At 43.9% G+C, this 8811-nt stretch overlaps 1 pseudogene; it reads left to right on the top strand.

Annotated features, from left to right (window-relative positions):
- The first annotated feature begins 3160 nt into the window (after positions 1-3160).
- Positions 3161-5086, top strand: LOC137026474 (uncharacterized; annotated as a pseudogene).
- Positions 5087-8811: the final 3725 nt, after the last annotated feature.

The raw sequence follows: 8811 nt of genomic DNA, 5'->3' as shown, positions 1-8811 counted from the left end.
TATGATGATTGCTATCTTACCAGAGATGGAGAAAAATCCTACTCCAGTAAGTAAACCTATCCCTGTGAACCGGTACTCAAAAGCGCTTCCCTCCATGTTTTCTGGTACGCATAGTTTATTTTTACCGCGCATGCGTACCTGCGTACCTCTTATGTGCACCCCTGCTTATAATCATTGTTTTAATTAGGTCAGTCTAGTAATATGTGTGTAAGAAGTGTGTCGTGTTTGAGCTCTAAATGCAGAATTTATAATTCTCTGTAATTCTGTGTGAATGAAACATTGAAATTCAGTATCAGGAAAATATTAAGAAACTTTATAAAGTTGTTAATAAAACAGGAGAATGTTCTGCAGATATCACGCGATGTGATCAATAGACAATAGACGAGGCGTGTCTAATCTCCGTAGCAACGTCTCATTGGAGGATCGCATCTGAAGGATGGAGCCAGAATTGCTCCTTTAAAAACGATGCTGTCCGAACAAGCTAAAGTCAGGAAAATATGAAATAAGCTCAGAGTCAGAAGCTGGAAGTCAGAAGTCTATTGATCCGGAAAATAGATTAGAAACAGAAACAAGGTTTTTGATTGTCATTACAATGATTGCACATAAGGCGCGGTGGATGAATGAAATCTGAACTCGAGTTGTTTGTCTGTACGTTTTGTTGTTGTTGTTAAAACTGCAGTAAATGAATCTAAGATTGTCTGCCAAGACAAAAGGAAAGTCGCCTGAAAGCGCACCAGGACAGAGTAAGCGTGTTCCTTGCTTTTGTTCTTTAAGGCCTTGTAGCAATAGTGGATAATATTGCGTGTTCCAATGTTATTTCAACTAAGCTAAAATCCCTGCATGGTCACATTAGAGAGTAGCTACCTAATGTGCCGCCTATATCCGCTCATTCGTGAGATGAGATATTAATACTCTAAACACCACGTGTCTGAGTTTGATTTGAATGGGATTATTTTGAAAATTCTTGATCAAGTATTGTTGCAGTAAATCCTGCATGTTGTTGCGTGTCCAGAAACTGACACGAATGATTCAGATCGCCGAGATCTCAGCGTTACTATTATTAATTGCAGAAAAATCTGTGGATTAATGTGCCTCACTCTAACGTGTGGGGGTCGTTCAGCTCTGAAACACGAGAAGCTGAATGGTTCATTGTGAATGAACTACGCTGTCAGTTCAATAATTATTGTGCTTTTGTTGTTTGTTATCTGTGTGCAAAGAGTATAGAACAAGTGTATTCTTTGTTGTGCGTTAGTCACCACGACAGTGACAGCTGTAACCCGGAAGCCCTAAGAAACCTTTTCCGGGACAACCTTTAAGTGCGCATGTGCAGACTGCCAGCGCCATATTTAACTGTGTGTAAACAAAGCCTAGCATAAGCTGAGCTAGCTAAAACTAGCGCGGTTGCATTACAGTCTATGTAAAGCTAGTAGCATTGCTAAAGGGCTAGTGGCTAGCATAGCATTTTGTGGTCTGAATGCAATGTTGCAATGTTGGAATGACTTCTTTCTTACTGAACTTTAATTCACTCTAGTGCTTTCACCTCTCTCTCTCTCTCTCTAACTTACATATCTTATCTTTTCTCATCTCCTCCCATTTGAGAGAACGTGACAAATGTTAAATTAATAAACCTGTTTTGTTAATCTCATTTGTTGAAGAGTTGTCTCTCTCCTAAATTTACTCTAACTACAGTTAAACACGGTTTTGTCTTATAATTAGCAATCATCCTGATTACATTTGAGGACATTTCCTGTTATTTGTAACTGCTCTTACTGATTTTAATGACATCTGGGAATATGAATTTTTGATTGGGAATTTTAATTCGATTTCAATTTTAATTGTAAATCAAGTTCATAATCAATTTCAGTTTAGCTTTCATATGGTATGGATATTTGTGGATTAATGTAATGGTAGTTGCTTACAAACATCTGGCAATTTTAATCATTAACTAATCATTATTTCTTTGAAATTTTAATTTCATTAGTCATTAATTAGGATTTGGGCTTCCCTAATTCAGATGATACTTGATTAATTAATTTGATTGTAATTGCTCTCAATGTTTAAGGCTGAACCCATTACAATTTTAGTTCACAACTATAATTTCCAAATTTGAATTCAAAATTTTACTAAAAATAAAGTGTATTCTCAGACTTTCACTCCCTTAGTCTTTGATTTAATTCATTTATTTAAAGGAAAATTTTGAGGTCTCTCTCAATACTTGGGTCAGTTGACTTCTTCTGCTAGCGCAGTAAGCCAACCCCCTAGGTGTAGCGACTCCCTAGCGCCACCACTCTGTCAACCCTGTAATTTTTCCAAATTTTGGGAGCAAAACTTCACTCTCTTCTTCTCTCTCTCTCTCTCTCAGCTTTCCTCTTCTGGTTTGACTACTGCTGCTGGTTTTTGGATTTGTACCTGTGAAAGTCATAAAAGCAGAGTGTTTGAGAAATATTTAACAAATATTTGGGAAATGGAACACTTCTTTTAAAATAGTATGACACTCAATTTACCTTCCATCCTCATCCTGTTATCCTACTCAGCCTAGGCTCAAGCAGTTCGACAAGGAGACTGGTAGGCGTCCATAAACCCCGAGCACGCACCTAGAAGCGCTTTGAGTGGTGCATGGTTGTCAATCCTACTGAGAAACCAATACTGTCATTGTTATTGTTTTCTTTCGCCCTGAAGGGAATTTTAATAAAAATCACAGTCCTGGTACTTTGAAATCCTTTTCAAAACCCCTGTCTAGAACCATCCTTCTAAATTAAATTTTACAAAACTCATTCTGCAAACAGTGTTAAAGACGAAAACTTCATTTTATAGGGAAACTGGAAGCACCCCATTATTATTCTGCTCTTCGCTAAATGCTATCCTGTTGTTCCGTGCTTTTCTTTTCTTCTGCTCTTCTCTAGCTGTGCTACCTGTGTGTGCTTACTGATTCTTTTCGCAGAGACTCCGAGTCAGAAGCACATCCACGAGAGGACCACAGTCGAGAACCAGTCTTACCTGCACATTTACACACTCATTACTCATTCCCATTAGCCCACACTTGACATTGCACCCTTACACCTTTGATTTGCCCTGCTTGTTTGTTTTGTTTCGTTGTGTTTTGTTTTGTTCTTTTCTTCAAGGTCTGTGTCAGTTTAGATCTCCCTCGCAGTGCCAAAACATGTCTCGCACAACAGACCCTGCTGGACACTGGGAGTACCTGGAGACCTGGCTAACTGTTGTAACAGACAGCATCCTACCTAAAGCCGCTGAAACACTAAAGCATCAGACACAGGACCAGCTGGATGACAACATAACAAGCGTCATGAAACAAGACCCAAGCCAGAGCTACAGCCACAAAGAACTAGCCAAGATCACCGGCTCCTTAAGTCACACACTCATCGCCACCCTCAAACTGAGCGACAGGCAAGCCGCCCATCGCCAGCAGGAGCTGACACGTGCACAACGACGCATCGAACAGCTGGAGCTGGAGGCTCAGGAACGACAAGAAGGGCCTGATGAAGTGGAACAAGGCGCAAAAGAGGAGATCAACAGGCTAAAAGAGACCCTAGCAGCTACTACGCAAGAAATGGAACGAGGCAGAGCAGACTATGCTGACCTCTCAGACAAGCTACAGTACGCAGAACAGCTACTGGAAAAGGCAAAGGCTGACTTCAGAGACAAGAACAGCCGAATTAAAGCTCTTGAAACTCACCTGAATGAGTCAAGAAATGAGGTCAGCCGCCTAACACGTCAGCTTGACTACATCAAAGAAGAGTCCGACAGTATTAAAGAGGAACTCAAGCATGCATATGAATTGCGCTGTGAGCCGTCAACAACACGTCGGACACCAACTTCACCTTTGCCAAGCAGGACCGGCTCCCCTGTTCCTGGACTGGCACATGATCAGAAGAGGGCAGTGCCAAAACAGTCACCAGCTCCCTCCGAAGAATCATATCTCCCCACTAAATTAAAAGAACTTGCTCCAGCCAGACACAGATCATCTCATGGCTTGGGCCTCAGAGACCTTGACAAGCTTGCTAGAAACATTGGCAAATTCACTCCGAATGTGCCAGGTAGTCCAAATGTTCAGAGTTATCTGCAAGATATTGACTTCCATCTGGAAATGAGACCCAATGTCACTGACAAAGATAGACTTTATTTGCTCAGAGCCACATCCAGCTCTGAAGTGCGCAGCTTCCTGGACCGGCAGCCTGCCCACACATAGACTGATTACCATCTGCTCCGAGAAGCTCTCATTAAAGAGTTTGCAGACCCTGAGTCAGAACAAGGACTAGTGGCTGCCCTGGAAACAAAACAAGGTCGTCATGAATCTCCTCAAGTTTTCTATAGCCGACTTAGGTTAGCGTACTTCGGGTCTCGCAACAAACAGAATATGGAGGAAGAATTGAACTTCAAAACTCTCTTCCTGAGAAACCTCCATCCTGGGGTGAGCCACCATCTTGGCGTCCTTGCCTGTCCACGCACAATGAGTGCTCAACAGTTAAGAGACTTGGCGCACAAAGCTTACTGCAAACAGAAGATGGCCTTAGAAAAGGGCACCAAAACCACCACAGTTCTTGACTTCAACACTCAGAGTCAGGGGCTGGCCCTAGAGGGCACCCAGCGTCAAGACCTTGCCAAGCCGACACCCAAAGAGTGGAATGCATCCTCGTCCAACAGAGAGTGGGACTCCCACACTGGTACTCGACCTAAACAGAGAGACAACCGCTGGGATGGACCACGTGGACGACAACGCTCACCTGGACGTCACTGGGAAAATTCATGGAACCAATCAAGACCTCATGAGAGTCATTGGGAGAAAACTTGGAATCAGCCAAGCTCATTTGGAAACCCTAGAGGAAAAAGCTCATGGGAATCCAAGGGAAAACGACAAACACACCCTGGAGCAACCAGCCCAAGGAATCGACGAAAAAACTCGAGATTCCAAGCTGACAGAGCTCAAAATGAATCCATACCAGAACAAAAGACTTTACCTTGCTTCGACTCTCAAGAGCTGATGAAAATGATGATGAAAGAGTTCTTCCAACGAAAGGAGGAAGACCGGAAGTGGGAAGAGAAAAAGAAACAGATTCATCCTGACTAGCGGCCGGACGAGATGGCAGAAAACGAAATAAATGCTGACATCCTACCTCTCTCATCCCAAACTCCAGTCCCACCACTCCTGGGTGATCTCATTGAGAAAGGTATAGCAAGAAAGTTCTACCTCTCCGTTATCATCGAACAACACATCAAGGTTGAAGCCCTCCTCGACACTGGAGCTGACATCACCCTAATGTCAACAGAACTCCTTGAAGAAGTCCAAAGCAGAACAAAGAGGTCTAATGGAACCTTTAAACTTCAAAGGTGTGAGCTAAACCTCCAAGCATATTCCCACACAGGCCTACAACTAAAACATGTGGCCCCAATTCACCTAACTGTGGGACCAATGAACCTTGTTCACCCAGTATACGTCTCCTCATATCCTCTCCTCATTGGGAAAGACCTGCTTAACCGCTTTGAACCCTTAATAGACTTCAAGCACCTGAAGATATGGACGCAAGTCCGTGAGCCTCTGCCTCTCCAGTCAGTAAACTCCAACGAATCGCAGTGTCAAGTCACAGACACCGCCCCCCATCTACTGACTCACGATGCAAGTTCAAAACCAAGAGCAAGTTCCACTCCAAGCAACAGGAACCAAGACCCATTCCTCTGCTCATTGCAAGTGTCTGACTCAGACTCAGGTTCCCTCCGAATCATGACTGCCATAAATGTCCAAGACAAAGATCTCAATGACCAAACCAATGCCCTTGCCAAAGCAGGTGCATCACATGGAGAGCCTTGGCAATTCCCATCCCTCCCACCCAACCCTTCAGTTGCAGCCATAACCCGCCACCAGCACACCATTGGCGCGCAAACCCCCGCCTCCTCCCATGTTGACATCTCACCTCAGTTCGCTGCGGATGCTCTCCTCACCCTCCAAGCATCGGATCCCATGCTGCAAACCATTGCAGCTCACATTTCCGACCCGATAACTCATCCCATTTCCACCTCCGACCTATCCAAGTCCTCTGATCTCCGCCACCTTCACTCAATCAAGCACATGCTGCATCTCAAGGACGGCGTTCTCACATATGTCCCTGAGCCCCTAACTGCGCCAAAGCTTGTAGTTCCTCAGAGCCAAAGGGGGATGATGCTGATACACGCCCACGATGCACCATGCACTGGACAAGGCCACCTATGAAACGCTCAAACAAGTAGCATATTGGCCTGGCATGAAGCAAGATGTGACGGAATACGTAAAAGGATGCCTGGTGTGTTGCCAGTTCCAACCGGCAAACCCAAACCACAGAGCACCACTACAACGGAAAGGAATGACCTTCCCGTGGTCAGACCTCCAAATAGATTGGGTAGGGCCCCTGCCACGGTCAACATGGGGTAACAAATACTTCCTCACCGTGGTTTGCGAATTCACCAAGTGGGTAGAGTGTCTCCCAGCTCAACAAGACAGTGGCAAGCATGTTGAAGAAGTATGTGTCCGCCAACCAAAAGGATTGACCGACAGACCGATAATCCCCTACTCTACACCACACTAATGACTTTGTCATTTTAGGGAAAGTCTTTACTTTTATTTTTCTGGTTTTGTTTTACACAACACTTACACATGCTCCTCCACAGCACTGCTAGGAACAACCTCTAGTAGAAAGGAGTTGCTTCACACATGTGACACTCACTTTGCTCTAGTAAACTCAGTGTCCTTGTGCCTCTTTGTGTTTTCTTTTCTCTCTCTCCTCATGCTTTCCCTTTTTCCTCCTTCACTATCATTAGTATTCCTGCTCAGTTGCCCATTATCGATTTGAATAATGTTACCGGCTCAAAGACGTTGTGAATGTTTGATTTTGGCAATCTGCAGCCTAGAATCAATTAGACCCGACACTAGCTGCCACACGCATTATCCTGCCTAACCAAACTCTTTGGATCAATGTCCCTAAGGGCTCGATCCTCCACATCGACGATCTTGCAGTGTATCACGGCGATGAGCACTAGGCTGAACTCGAAATCTCACCATAATTCAAACAGCATTCCTTCATCCTCGATCCAGAATGGGAAGAGAGGATCAGGGAGGAAGGAATGCAACTTATTGATCTGACTCCTGTCGACACCTTAGAAGCTATAGCTCGCTTTCCGCCCGCTGGCGTGTCATTCATTCGGTCTTGGTCTGCTGCTGACACAGCACTTTGCATCTCTACTATTGTAGGATATATTGTGACCTTGACACTGGCCTTCATCCTGCACAAGCGAGTGAACGCCGTGCAAGAATCTTTCGATAGATGCACGTCGGGCGTCCCGCGCATTTTCCGACGTGATAGAACTGACCAAGAACCTGAACGCGAGAACTCAACCAACCTGATTGAAATTACGCCTCTACCTCCTCGTCGAACCACTGACAATTAGATTAGTTGAAACCACCAATTACAACTGATCTTAAACAGTACGACCCTATGTTAGTTGAAGTGTTCCGAACCCGTTTATTCCAAGATACCCAAGTCCTTCACCAGAATTCAGTCAGTGACGGAGATGTTGTTTGTGTCTTGTATGTCTGTTCTCTCTCTGCCTCTTGTTCCAGTGCCTGCCGACGTTCGCACCAGGAACCTCGTCAAGCAAAAGGGGGACTCTGTAGGGACCCGTTCGACAGACGTTACCAAATGGCTTTATCAGCCAGAGGCATGATTGAACAAAGCTTCATTTGGTCCAAAAGATCCATTTCCTGACAGGAAAAACCTAGCCTTAACAGAAGTGATGACGTAACTTCTTTTAACAAAGGACTCTGTCTAAAGGACTTCTTTGCTCATCAGCAATAAACTAATCAGAACCTATCACATGGGTCTGATCACATTAAATCTATTGATTCTCTCACAAAACCCTCTTGTATTATCGGACAGAACAGGAAAACACCCATCAACGGATTTAAAGACGAATCTGTCCTATCAATACCTCCCTTGTTTGAGCAATCCATCCTGACCCGGTCACTCGTGACTCCGGTCAAAGTTTAAACTATGCTTAAGGACTCAATCTTGAATCTCAAAAGGGACAATTGTCGATTACTTAAAGTATTAACTATATCCAGAATAACACTTGATATGATGTGATTACTAACATGTTGGATTCAATGCATTGTATGTTTGTATTCCTGGATGCATCTTCTTTCTCTTATAATCATTGTTTTAATTAGGTCAGTCTAGCAATATGTGTGTAAGAAGTGTGTCGTGTTTGAGCTCTAAATGTAGAATTTATAATTCTCTGTAATTCTGTGTGAATGAAACATTGAAATTCAGTATCAGGAAAATATTAAGAAACTTTATAAAGTTGTTAATAAAACAGGAGAATGTTCTGCAGATATCACGCGATGTGATCAATAGACAATAGACGAGGCGTGTCTAATCTCCGTAGCAACGTCTCATTAGAGGATCGCATCTGAAGGATGGAGCCAGAATTGCTCCTTTAAAAACGATGCTGTCCGAACAAGCTAAAGTCAGGAAAATATGAAATAAGCTCAGAGTCAGAAGCTGGAAGTCAGAAGTCGGTCAGAAATACTTTGACCACGGCTGAAAAGTTGCTTGGGTCATGCTGAAAAGAAGAAGTTGAGAAGATCCTTTATCGGGGCTGATTTTCCATCTAACAGCCGCCGATTTCAACTACGAGCCACGCCGCTGATCAACAGCCGTCACATCCAGATTCCAAAACCCTCCGAAATACCTGACCAAAGTCTCCCAAGAAGAGAGCCGCTCAAGCCAGACGCTCAAATCAGAACAGCAACATCCTTCAAAGCTT

The sequence above is a fragment of the Chanodichthys erythropterus genome, chromosome 9 (genome assembly GCF_024489055.1).
Source record: "Chanodichthys erythropterus isolate Z2021 chromosome 9, ASM2448905v1, whole genome shotgun sequence".
Taxonomy (NCBI): domain Eukaryota; kingdom Metazoa; phylum Chordata; class Actinopteri; order Cypriniformes; family Xenocyprididae; genus Chanodichthys; species Chanodichthys erythropterus.
This window is presented reverse-complemented; position numbering and strand designations above follow the sequence as displayed.